This window comes from Prionailurus viverrinus, chromosome B4, assembly GCF_022837055.1.
Source record: "Prionailurus viverrinus isolate Anna chromosome B4, UM_Priviv_1.0, whole genome shotgun sequence".
NCBI lineage: Eukaryota > Metazoa > Chordata > Mammalia > Carnivora > Felidae > Prionailurus > Prionailurus viverrinus.
Genome location: NC_062567.1, coordinates 60,724,409 through 60,736,554, shown reverse-complemented (window position 1 = coordinate 60,736,554; position 12,146 = coordinate 60,724,409). Strand labels below are relative to the sequence as shown.

At 44.0% G+C, this 12,146-nt stretch overlaps 1 protein-coding gene and 1 non-coding gene across 5 annotated transcripts in view; one reads left to right on the top strand and one right to left on the bottom strand.

The window, feature by feature from the left end:
* The first annotated feature begins 2,037 nt into the window (after positions 1-2,037).
* SINHCAF (SIN3-HDAC complex associated factor) overlaps positions 2,038-12,146 on the top strand; it is a 31,909-nt gene continuing 21,800 nt past the window's right edge. The window contains exon 1 of one of the 4 annotated variants that reach the window (XM_047867665.1): positions 2,038-2,197. The gene's annotated coding sequence lies outside the window, so the exon portion shown is untranslated. The other 3 variants (XM_047867668.1, XM_047867669.1, XM_047867666.1) reach the window with 3 other exon arrangements.
* LOC125171368 (U6 spliceosomal RNA) lies at positions 11,683-11,787 on the bottom strand. Its single transcript, XR_007154287.1, has one exon. It is a non-coding gene; the product is annotated as a U6 spliceosomal RNA (small nuclear RNA).

The following is a 12,146-nucleotide window of genomic DNA, read 5'->3' as shown; positions in this document are numbered from 1 at the left end:
TACATAAACTTTCAAGAGAAAAGGCATTCATGATACAATTTTATATTATCTGTCTATATAAAATATATGGATATATCCTATAAGCAATAATTGAAGTTTGAAAAATATTATCACACTTGCAATTTTCATACTTGCAAAAAGCATGTGCTAATTTGAAATTATTTTCAGAAGATCTGTCATAAACCAAATAAGTACATGGGACAACCCAGAACAACTTCCTAAAATTTTCTTCAAAACGAAGGTAGGTGTTTATGTTGCGGGTCCAACTTGTTACCAATGAAAGCCTAGCAACAGCTAGTAAGCCTACTCCATTTTATTTATTATGATAGGAACAGGCATCATAGACATCATGTTAATTGAGGTGAGCACTATAACTTCCAAACTCATTTTAGGTTAAATACAAAAATTCTACACTAAAGTAAAGCTGTTTTGATTTGAGATAAATCTATAATAAATTTGGAAATGTCCATGTATTTATTATTTTACAAGCAATTATTCAGAGTCTGTTATCTGCTGTGCTCTGTTTTAGGCACTGGAGTACAAAAATGAATATAGTATAAAATTCTTGCCCTGAGGGAGCTCACATTTTAGTGAGGGTGTTGCTTTTTTTCTCTTTTGCAGGTATTTAATATATGGTTTTCACATACAGATACAGAAATATTGTGTTACAGGACCCAAAGAAAAAGAAGAAACATTAGTTGCAGACTCTAGAAGTGGGTTTGTCCTGCATGTATTATGAATTGGTTGTTGAATTAAATTAGTGGTTCAGAAGTATCTATTTAAATCCATATTGTTGACATTACAGTGAAAGCAGTGAAACTTGTCAGCAGATGATTAAGTTTTATGGTTGATGTCCACACTTTTGTAGCTTGGGAACAATATCAAGTTTCTGGGAAAAACATCCTTCCTCTCTCCCCACCCTCCCTCTATCATATTAAATCAGGGTCTCAGCCTATTGGTGTTAGTTGTGTTCTCCAAATAAAGATGTATCAAAATCATTCTTTTTTCATTTTCCACTTTATATGAAAAGAGTTACTTCAGGTTTGTTTTTTTTTTTCTTTCCTCCTGGGACAGGAAGCGTTTAGATTGTTGGTTTATTATATATTCCACCAGGGAAAATCTGCACTTCCTTGGCTACTTTTTCCATTCCCAAGACCACCAGTTAGTGGTATTATTTCTGGTTGAATGGAACACCCTTTACAAGCAGCTGGAGGAGGTGTGCATGTTCCTAGATTACTGGCTTTCCACTGACTAGTCTTTTAGGAAAGCTACACTGTTCCCACGGAAATTAACAACCATTCAACTCGGACTGGCTTGAAATCTTAAGGCCAAAGTTGGGGGGGGGTGGGAAATTGGATCGTTATGGGTTGGGTTACTGCTTGAGGAGGGCAGGCGGGAGTTTGTGAATGGATAAACTGTCAAAATGGGACTTTATTAAACGACTCATTAAAACTGCACGAAAAATGAGCCTCCTCTGGTCCCAAAGGATTAAAAAAAAAAAAAGCTTCAAAAACCCAACTTCAAACAAAATTTAGGAAATGTAGGAGGCATAAATTCCGTCTGGGTGCTTGCAAGACCACCTCCCCTGTCGCCTCAAGCCAAAAACTGGGCATAGGTGTGAGAATTTTGCAAAAACAGCTTCCAAAACTATTTTTCGATGCGAAATGGTGCGCCCCAAGAACTTCAGGGTGGAAAGCAAGTCAAGCAGCCGAACGTTCTCCCTAGACTGCTAACCTTTCCGCCTTTCCCACCCCGCCACTCCCCCTTCGCCGCAGCCTCCAGCCAGGGGGCGTTTGTTTACGTGACGTCAGCCGTAGTAAGCAGTCCCCGCCCCCGTTTCCCTCTGGCCGCCTCGTTTCCCGCGCCGCGGCGCTTCTCCCCTTAAAAGGACAATAGAGGCCCCGGGAGCGCGCGCGGCCGCCGGGCCTTCTCCCCTCCCAGCCCTCAACGCGCGCGCGCCCGTATGCAAATAAGTTCGATTCAGGAGAATTTTGTACCAGGAGACGCGCGTGCGCAGAGGGAAAGCGGAATCTACACCTTCCCGGCCAGCGGTAGCAACTGCAGAACTGCAGGAGACAATCTTTCTAGACAAGGCAGTTGAGGAGGAGGGAGCGATTAGAAGCGGGGGGGGGGCTGGCTTGGCGTGCACTCCAGACCTCGGGAACGTTATTGTGCGTGGAACCGCTGATTTTGGAAGGTGAGTGACTCTAACCATTACTCTGGTGCAAAACTGTCTCACGAGGCTTTGATTTCAGAGTGTGTGTTTTTTTTTCTCTGTTCACCTCCCCCCCACCCCTCAGTCCTTCCACACACACACGCACACAGACACACGCACGCACAGGAAGTTTTGTCTTGGAGATGGCATTGCTGGGAGCAACGTTCTCGTGATCTTCAGACCCCGGGTTCTTTTGTATACACGTTTAGTTTGCCTTTTCTAATTGGGTAGGGTAGTGGAGGCAAACCGAAAGTCTTGGGGTGGGGGAAGTGAGTGGAGGCTGCAAACGACTGAGGAGTCGCCGGAGTTGAGGGATCCACGTTGAAGGTGACAATGACTTTTCTTAGCCGTAGTGTTCTCTGGCGAAAAGGAGGCGGGTGGCTGGAAGGCCCAAGAGGAAAACGACTTGCTGGCAATCGCGAAGGGGCCCCGGGCCGGTGCATCCGCGTGGGCGCGCGCCTCGGGAGTGGTCGGGCGCCGTGGTTGAACCTCGTGGTTTAGTTTCGTTGCAGTCCCCCTGCGCCTGTTTGAGAAGGGTGGACAATGAGCGCCGTAGGCTCGGAAACTTAAGTTGCCGTCTACTTGCGAGCTGGCGGGCGTGAGAGGGTTTAAATCGGCCTTTTGGGTCAGCGCCGGGGGTGGCCGGAGTGCACGCGGCGTGGCGTTGTTTGCCGAACTCCGGAGGGATGCGGATGCGACAATGAGAGCAACACGCGGCCGCTCTGAAGCAGCCCGGCTCCCAAACGCCTCCCCCCCCCCCCCCACCCCCCGGACCGCGCCCAGGCAGCGCGGGGGGCCAATGTGTCTGTGGAGCCTCAAGTTTTCGCAATTTAGTCACCTGTAGCGTAGATGTGGGCGCCACGGTGAGGGCTTTCTGAGGCGACTGTGTGCGGCTTAAGATGGCCAGTCATAGCCAAGTTGACTTGGGGATGGAGGCAACGGCGTTGTCTGCGCCGAAGGAGTGAGAGAACTCCGGAGGGCACTGCTTTTTGTGCTCTACATGACAGACCACGTGCTTGGGGCTGCGACCCTGGTTTTCGCCGGAGGTCTGTGTGAGTGTCCAGATCCGGGCCGGCAGCGAGATGCGGGCGCTGTCGGGGCCGGCCGGCAGGACAATGTGATTTGCTGATGATGGCGTCTTGCCAGTTTAAAAAGCAGAGTGAAAGTCGCCAACTCTCCGCTGATGCGGGGCGGGCAATCGGCGTTTCTCATCAAGGACACTGCAAAACTTTGATTAAATGGGCCTGCTGCTGAGGGGAGGACGGGGGGAGAGGCTCCGGACTCTCGGGGCGCGGGGTCTGGACCTCTCCCCGGGGTGATCGTCAAGTGTCTCGCCTCTGAGAAACAATCCGACATCCCTGATGCTGCACGTAGGCAGCGCCCGGCTGGACAGAAAACAAAGAGCTGCATGTGCCCGTGCGGGCCCCGCCGGCGCTCGGGGCGGCCGCCGGGCGGAGGGCCGTGTGGGCCGGGCCCCCCTAACTTCGGGCGAGTTTCGAGAGGGGCTTTTGTCCCTCAGCCCCTCGCGGGGAAACTTTGGCGGCGGTGCTCGCGTGAGGTGCCATGCTGGTGCGCGGAGAGGCGGCGTGCTCCGCGCTCCGGGCGGGCGGGCGGGCAGGGAGGCGGCGGTCTCGGGGCCCCCGCGCTTCAGCACGGGCGTCGAGGGCCGCGACAGCCGAGGGGCCGGGAGAGCGTGGCCCCGACTTCTTGGCCCGTTACCCGTGGTCCGGAGCTTGTGTCTGGGAGGTCTGTGGATTCGCCTTTGAAGTCGAACTGTTGCCATGTTTGAATTACGTCAGGGCAAAGCCATGAGGAGGAACAAGCCCCGGCAGCGCGGCGTGCGGGAGGCGCGGCCTGCGGGAGGCGCCGGGCGGGCGGGCGTGCGCGGGGGCCCGTTGTTCCGGCGCAGGTGAGGGAGGAGGCGGCGAGGGACGCGGGTCACCTCCTGCCGCCCTCGCCCAGGCGAGCGGCTCTCCGCAGGAACTTTCTTCCCGACCCAAGTTGTTCTATTTACCAACAAACCCACCGGGGAGCGTTTCTATTTGCTGCCGTGGTGCCTCTCTCGGCCGTCATCGCTTGCCCGAGGGGGAAGCGCGTTGGGGGGGGTGGCGGCGAAGGCCGCAGGAGGACTGGGAAGAGGCATTTTGCTGCTTTCGTGGAAGCCGGCGCATGCGGCGAGCACCCCCAAACCCTCGTAGCCGAGCCGTGGCTCGCGCTTTCAGGGGACCCAGCCCCGACGACACACGAAAAAACCACCGTGGGGAAGTTTCGGGGCTCCCCGTTGTCCTACAAAGGGAAGTGAGGACTGTGGCTGAATTGTGCGTGCCGCTGTTTTCTTTGTGTGTTTACGTGTGGGAGGGGGATCCGGGAGGGGCGAGGTTTGTTTTGGTTGCGGGTGGGGTTGGTTTATTGGGGTGGCAGGGCGGTGCAGAGTTCTGGTAGCGAGACCTAGTAGATTTCTTTGTTTTTATTTTCTCCGTCTAACCTTGGGTAACTACAGACAACTGGGAAGACTAGGAATTAGTGACTAGAACAACACGGATCCTGTGCGAGACAGTTTTACCCCAGCAATACTCCCCCTGCCCCCACACCTCGGGTTGTCCTAAGGAAGATTAAAAAGAAAAAAACTTTTTTCTTCCTTTTAATTTTAGTAATTAAAAATATGAGTTTGACCTTGTCATTACAAGTACACTGAAAGCACCTGTTTTTGTACTGGAGTTTGCCAGACTTGAAAAGCCTTTTAATAATGTATGTCGCAAAACCGAACACGTTTTTTTAGTTGCTCAATCTAAATTAAATTAAAGTCTGGGAGTTTGTTTCCGTAGGAGTTGGAGAAAAGCCTGATGGCATTTAAAATATTTATATAATGATTTGGGGAAGGGGAAAATCGCCCCTTTGCCCTAAAGGTATGCCGGCTCAATGTTTGGTGGTTGTTCACTGCTTTATCTTAGGATGACCTTGAAGAAGCTAGCACGTGGAGAATTGGGCCTTGGAGATTTTATATGGGGGTTGGGAAGGAAGCTGCGGGGAGGGGGGGGCTGACAGGGTAAAAGGCTGGATGTCCCTGCTAGCTTCTTCCTAGTTCCTATAAACTGGGGTTGACCTTCTGGTTACCCCTCTTAGATTTTCTTTTCAAGCCAATCTTTTTTTTTTTTTTTTTTTTTTTGGTATGTGGCCCCAGGCATAGCTCAAAAATTATGCTGGTTTGACACATGGATGCTTCTTTGGTATTTGGGGTTTGCCTGCAGTCTAGACATCCGATAAGCAGCACTGTATCTGCTGCTGCTTTTTTGATTTCTCCTGCATTTGGATCATGTTTAAGGGTTAGAATCTAAAAGTGGTCGTTACCAGAAAATAGTATCTTTAGATGCCACACCCAGACCAAAAATCTGTACAGATTGTGCTTCTCATTGTTTTGTTATTAAACAGACATGTTTCTCCCATGTTTTGGTGACCAAAGTACAAATACTTAAAGGCAACTTTTAATACTATAGTAACAGTACATATCTGCAGTGGATAGAAAGAACATGTCAAGAAAGTGAAAAACTTTGTATGGCTTTCCCTTTGGGCATTTATTTCTCTGTGATTATTTAAGATGCATAAGAGATGTTTTGTAAGCACACTAAGATTCGTTCATTTGTTTTTCTTAATCAGTATTTTATACCTGGGTTTACAGCTAGAATTTCAATATCCTGGGAAATTTCAAATACAGTAGAGCTTAATTTTTGTTTTAAGTATCACATGATATGTGCAACGGAGATTTGGTTTATCAAGGTGAATGAGTTGAGAGTGGGAAAGACCAATAGACAAGGTCTGCTGTTTTCCTTCTTGCAATACTTTTTGCGGGAGTATGGTGATGAAAAGTTCAATAGGTAGTATATTCTAGAACCTTGGTGGGCAGCAGGCCTCAAGACTGCTGTTGCATAGTTTTCTTAACTGTAGATCTGGAACCTGGATGGCTCGTTTTTTTTTTCCCCGAGTTGTAATGAAGCCCTAGAAAAAGCTGGCTCATGGGGCTCAGACTCTAGCAGATTTATGTGAAAAAGCAATTTGATAATTATTTTCCATGTAAAATCAGTTTTTCACCGGTGAAAGCTTAAGCTTAATTTGAAATCTAAACCAACTTCATAAGCTTTATTAGGACAAGTTAGTTAATTTGCCATGCCAACACATAGTAGGTTGCTTCAAAAATATAACTTTTTTTCTTCCTTACTGGTGCTGGGAATATAATTGGCTGAGACAGAAGGGAACACCTTTGTTGAAGTACTAGTTAGTTTGGAAGTCTTGAGTTAAAATGCCTAGGTTGCAAGGCTGTGCTCATGTTAAATAAGTCACTTTGTGGTCATCTGCAAAATAGCAATACCTACTTCATAAGGTTGTAAATAATTAAGCAGGTAATATGCTTGGCAAATACTGGCTGTTCTCACAACTTTGGGAATAGACATTTTACAGGAGACAAAACTGAGGCCTGGGGCCAGTGACATTGCTGGGGGAAAATATTCAGTAAATGTTGAGTGGAAAGAATGAGTATCTTTGGCCCTCTTCCCCACCTTCAGAAACTGGTTCTGGGAAGACATTATTCTGATTCAACCATTTTACATCAAAAACTCTTGTGGAAATGGAGAGGATGCCGTTTTCTGTTTTCCTGATTTCTCTTGTCCACAAGAGACCTGGATTTCCCATACTTAATCTTGACTCTGGGAGGTTATAAATTGAAAATATTTCATTGTCTTTTAGCTCTTCAGTTTCTGTTTTAGTTGAGTCTGCAACTAAGATTTTCTGTATTATGGAAATGATCTGGGAATGCATCTAGTCCAAGAGAAGGCAGTTTGTTTTCAAGGGAGGTTTTCTTTTTGCACCAGAAGTACGAAAGTTGCAGTTAATCTAAAATGATGCGTTTCTAGCTTTGTATTGTTTCCACCTATTATAAGTTTGATTTGTTTTAATGTTATTTTAATTTGGTTCATGTTAATGTATGGTGAGTTTGAACAGCTCTCGTTTTGAGATTTATTTTGCCCCTGATCTTTTCCTCCCCACATACTTGCTTCAAATAAGCAATAAGTATTTTTCTACCAGTTGTTATGAAAGCATTGAGTTATTTATTATTAATCTTCTCTAATTAAAGTAATTCACTTGGTTTCCATTTCCTGTAAAGCTTTGAACCTCACAATTTTTTTATACAAAAGTCTCTAGACTAAATGTTAAAGAAAAATGACTCCATTAAATTAAAAACACTAGTTTTTAAATACACCTCTTTATTGTGGACACTGTTTCCCATTCTGTGCAATAAATATAGTATTCAGATCTGTTTTGCCTATCCCAGTCTTCAGGTATTAACAAATTCTGCCAGTGTCTGTATACCATGTACAGTCAGCACCTGGTTGTAATATAAGACTTAGTTCCTGCCTTGCAACAGTTTACCATTGAGTAGAGGAGATAATAGAGCAAACAAGTATGTGAAAATCTTGTGTTAGGTGTTACAATACACATATAGACAGATTTTGTTAAAAATTCTTAATTCCTGAGTTAAGGGGATGAGGGAGAAACCATCTCAGGTAAAACAACCTGAGTAGAGATGTGGCTAGTTAATAAAGTTGGTTTGACAATCCTGGAATATCAGGATTCCAAGTTCGGAGCAGCTGGTAGGCAGGGCCAGATCCTGAAAAGCTTTGCATTTCTTGCCAAGAAGTTTAGATATTATCCTGAAGCCCATGTTGATACTTTGGAAGAGATGATTGTTTGAGCTTTAGGAAGGGATCCCCTGTTTGAAGGTTCTGAGGAAGTCGGTTATGAGGCTCCAGCACCACGATGAAGGACAAATAGGCAGCAGGGACAGAAGGGACATGGACCAGAGAAGTGAAGGAAGAAACAGAATTTTTAAGGATTTCATAGTGGACATGTTGAGGGTCATGCAGAAGATGAGAAGGGAGAGCCCAGTTGACTTCCAGATTTTTTGTGTGACTGTATATGTGATGACCAAGGTTAAGTGAACTCTGGAGGAACATGTTTGGGAGAGAAGATTATGTAATTAATTTAGAGTGTTTAAAGGTTGGGACTTGCCAGTCCTTGTGTTGGTGCTTTACAGATTGTACTCAGAAGAGTTGGGATTTATCCTTATTTTATAGGTGAGGAAATGGAAGGGTCAGACAGCTTAAGGAAATTTTCTGCGGTTTGGGTCAGACCAGGTATGTATGGCTATACCCCCTTTCTTAACATTTTTCTCAAGTTCAGAAAGGAGAACAGCTTCACAGAACGAATATAGTCCAATTTCATGATGTTAAAATCTCCTAGAAAAGACCCAATTTTCTCTTCGCACAAACCGGAACTTAAAAGAAAGCCTTCAGAAATCAGGATTCTACCCTTAGTTTAATTTGTTGGACATATCCTGGGATAGTGTTTATATATTTTTTAAAAATGTTTATTTATTTATTTTGAGAGAGAGAGAGTGTGAGTGTGGGAGAGGTAGAGAGACAGGATGGGAGAATCCCAAACAGGGATTGACAGGCCCCGTGCTGTCAGTGAAGAGCCTGACGCGGGGATTGATTCCACGAACTGTGAAATCATGACCTGAGCCGAAATCAATAATTGGACACCTAACTGACTGAGCCACCCTGGTGCCTTGAGTTTATATTTCTGTGTGTAAGTCCTATAAGTTCAAGGGAATAAGTGGTATATAGACACTGGTGTTTTCATATTCTTGATTCACAGCATCCCTGGAAAGTGGAGGTGAGATTTCACCCTAATATTGCAGAGGGGCAAATAAAATTAGAAGTGACTTCCTAGTCAGTTGTAAAGACAAACGCAGAATTAGACTCCCAACTTGACTCATTATAGTGCTTTTTTCACCAGACTCAACAGTAGTTACATTTCTTAACTGATTATTTGCTTAATCATCTAAGAGAAGATTAATACTATCTCCCCAACCTTTACAGTTTTTTCATCCACTGGAATCACTCTTAATCTAGAATCGGCATACCCAGTGTTTTTTCACTCTATCAAAATGGGAGGACCTAGTATTTTTTTACACTGTCTGAAACTCCAGAGACCTGGATTCGTGATTTTTTTTTTATTTTTAACCTATGCTATTTCAGTTGAAGACTTTATTTCTGAGTTTGACCTCTTTCCTGTAGGATGAGTTCTACATTCTTCTGCTAAGTGTGGGTTTCGTAGACAGCCATAATAAATACTTTACCGTATAATTTCTCAGAGACTAGGTGCATTTTTGGAGAAGCCGTTGGCAACAGGTGGGGTCTACCATCCTTTCTCAGTTTTCCTCTAGGCAAGTTAAAATTTGTCCCTTAAAAGTGAGTAAAGTAAATTCAGAACTTCTGATGCTGGGATGTGGACTAGTGTCTGGAAACAGGTAAGAGGAAATAATCGTGTTCAATAGCTTCATGACTTTCCTTAAGCGCTGATGACACAGGTCTTATTGTTAGGGCACATTGCAACCAAGTGGCCTAGCAGCAGAACACAAAACACACTTAGTCCTGGTTGACTCTTTATGTGAAGTGTTGCTCCAGTTACACTGTTAGTGTTTACTGGATCCTGTACTTACAGGTGATTAAAGATAGCATACCACTGACTAAAAATGGTGTCGCGGGTGGCATTAAAAATTACAGCAACTAAGGGTTGCTCATAACTTTTGATCATGGGTGTTTTTTCGTGTTTATATCTCTTCCTTTCCCATCATCCTGTCATTTAAAGTTCAGCTCTAAAGAAATGCCATCTCCTTCACTTCAAAGTTGTCTTTGGTTGCTTGGTTCCTTTTGTCTTTGTTCACTGCTGCTTCCTTCCCACTTTACAAATCTTTTGCTTGTCTCTTTGCAGCTTCCTTCCCATTCTACTCTATGTCTCTTCTGTACTCTCTGCTGTGGACTATGTTTCCCACTGGGTATCTCTCCATCTGTATGTCTTTGAGGAAGTTTGTTTAAGCTCTCTGAGCTGTTTCAGCTACTACCACTTTGGTTAAGTCAAGGTGTGCGATGATAACTAAGGTTTTGGGGCATGGTGCTAGAAGGGAGTAAAGTGAAAGTAATCTTCCTTCATTCTTGCTTCCCTCAGAGGTAACCACTAGTTATTCGTTTTTAAAAATACATTTTAGAAAGTCAGTTTATGTACTTAAAGTCCCATTTAAAAAACCCATTATGGGATTGTACTGTATAGTTGTTACTCAACTTGCTTAATATTACAGACAAGATATCTTGGATAGTTCCCATGCTGCACATGTTACATATCTATTGCATTCTTTTTTCTTTAACTTTTTTTAAATGTTTATTTTTGAGAGAGACAGGCAGAGACAGAGCACCAGTGGGGGAGGGGCACAGAGAGAGGGAGACAGAATCCAAAGCAGACTCCAGGCTCTGAGCTGTCAGCACAGAGCCCGACGCGGGGCTCGAACCCACCGACCGTGAGATCATGACCTGAACCGAAGTCGGACGCTCAACCGACTGAGCCACCCAGGCGCCCCTTGCATTTTGAGTTTTGAAAGGTATTTTTGAAAGTAAGAAAAACTTTACATCCTGAAAGGAATCTGGACAGTGGAATTGGGAAGTTATATTTAGGAGGAACTATTGGTGTCCTTCAAAGTGTACCAAAAAAGGTGAGCCTATTGGATGTTGTATTTATCATAACAAAATAAATCTCTGTTTTCCTTGATGTTAAATTATCACCCTTGTAAGATTTAAAAGATAAGACAATACTCTGCAGAATTAAGTTCTTCACCTCCCTGTCTCCAATTCCATATTTAAAAGGGTACTTAAAAACTTTAAAATTTGCATTTTACTACTCTTCATACTGTTTCCTTGTTAAAAAAAGTTTTATTTATTTACGTAATCTCTACACCCAACATGGGGCTCGAACTCCTGACCCTATGATCAAGAGTTGCACGCTCTTCTGACTGAGCCACTCAGGTCCCCCTCTTGATACTGTTTCCTGATTAAAGTCAGGCTTAAAGTGAATTTAGTGTTGTTAAAAGATCGTCTTTAAACTTAGAATTAAAGGGGCGCCTGGGTGGCTCAGTCGGTTAAGCATCCGACTTCCGCTCAGGTCATGATCTGGCGGTCTATGAGTTCAAGCCCCGCGTCAGGCTCTGTGCTGACCGCTCAGAGCCTGGAGCCTGTTTCAGATTCTGTGTCTCCCTCTCTCTCTGACCCTCCCCCGTTCATGCTCTGTCGCTCTCTGTCTCAAAAATAAATAAACGTTAAAAAAAAAAAATTAAAAAAAAAAATGTTTAAAAAAAATAAATAAACTTAGAATTAAATATTATACCTTCAATATTAGCTATTGCTGTGAAGATTTCTTTTGTTTCCATTTATATTACATTGCACTTAGTAAACCTATGTGTGTTGAATTAAGTGTAAAATATATCATCCCTGCTCTTTGGCTTCATAATCTCTTTAGATTAGAATTGGTCCTTTTTTTTCTCCTTTATCATTTTTTTTTAATATACATTGTCAAATTGGTTTCCAAAAAATAAGCGACGCTTCACAAATTTGCGTGTCATCCTTGTGCAGGGCCCGTGCTAATCTTCTCTGTATTGTTCCAGTTTTAGTATATGTGCTGCCGAATCACACTAGAATTGGTCCTTTCGATGGGGCTGCTGGCTGGCTCAGTCAATTGGCAAGAGCATGAGTTCAGGCCCCCCATGTAGGGCCTACAGATTACTTTATAAATAAATAAAGAATAGATTTGCTCCTTTTTTTTTTTTTAAACAGTTTGCCCCCACACTTTCCTTGTTTTAACACTAAGGTTGCATTCCCCATCCTTTTGTTAATTTGATCATTAGATTTATATGAAATGTACAGCTTTAAAGTGAAAAAAAAAACAACCAATTAATCATATTTTAGAATTAATTATTGCATTTTCAAAAATTCACTTTTTGTTGTCTATGTTACAATATTTGCCCATATAATTACAGTTATTTCTCTTCTAG